This window comes from Galeopterus variegatus, unplaced genomic scaffold (genome assembly GCF_000696425.1).
Source record: "Galeopterus variegatus unplaced genomic scaffold, G_variegatus-3.0.2 Scaffold424, whole genome shotgun sequence".
Classification (NCBI taxonomy): Eukaryota; Metazoa; Chordata; class Mammalia; order Dermoptera; family Cynocephalidae; genus Galeopterus; species Galeopterus variegatus.
Window position 1 is genome coordinate 317,395 of NW_007726535.1, and position 1,136 is coordinate 318,530.

Here is a 1,136-nt window from a genome sequence, read left to right on the forward strand (position 1 = left end):
GCGCACTATAGCAGTGCGCCACCGGGCCGGCCCCTGGATTGTAAATTTTGGAATTAGCTGATCTTTAGTTGCTCCCTGGGACCCACCATTAAACTTAGAGGATTAGGCACTGCATTTCTTAATTGACATTGGTGTGATTTTCTCTACTGTCTTAGTCCATTTTGTGCTGCCATAACAGAATACCACAGACTGGGTAATTTATAAAGAACAGAAATTTATTGCCTCACAGTTCTGGAGGCTGGGAAGTCCAAGATCCCGGTGCCAGCAGGTTCATTGGTGAGAAACTGGTCTGTACTTCCAAGATGCCTTAAACACTGGATCCTCTGGAGGAAAGGAATGTTCACATCGCAGAAGCTGGAAGGGCAAGAGAGCAAGGTCACCAAATGCTGCATGAAGCCTCTTTTATTAGGGCCTTAATCCCATTCACAAGGGAGGAGCCTTCAGGGCCTTATCACCTCTAAAAGGCCTCACCTCCTAATACTATCACGTTGGCTACACCTGAATTTTGGAGGGGACATGTTCAAACTATCACAGATGGTAATCAAATCTATTGATTTGTACAAGATCTGAGAGCCATAGACTACTTTGTAATTCCCCAATGTGGCTACCATTCTTACCTCAATTTCTGCTGATCCAGCCTGGTTTATGTTAATTGACCTCTGCTCAGCTTTCTTTTTATTTCATTGCACCCTGACTCACAGTTTCACTTTGTGTCTACATTTAGAGGTGAGACAGGATAGGAACAGTACTCGGCCCCTCACTTCAGCCCCTCACCACTATTTTCAAATAATACAGGACACACAGATAAGCCATTTTTACAAACTCAGATAAGCAGCCTTTTTTAAACCACAAACTTCCCCCCAGGCAGTTAGCCCAACTCCCCCATGTGCACAAAGTTTCGAGGTGACCTCTATAACTACTCTCCTGGGGTGGCAGTAATAAGCAACACCACCATCTTGGACCTACTGAGCAGGTACAAGGACCAAAGCCTAACTGAGCATGCACACATGCTGAAACCAGGAAGAACAGAATGGACCACCTCCAGAGGTGTGGAATGATGATGCTGGCCCTCACCCCTTGCCCTATAAAGGACCTTGAACAGATTCCCTTGGGGAGTCATCTTCCCTATAGCTATC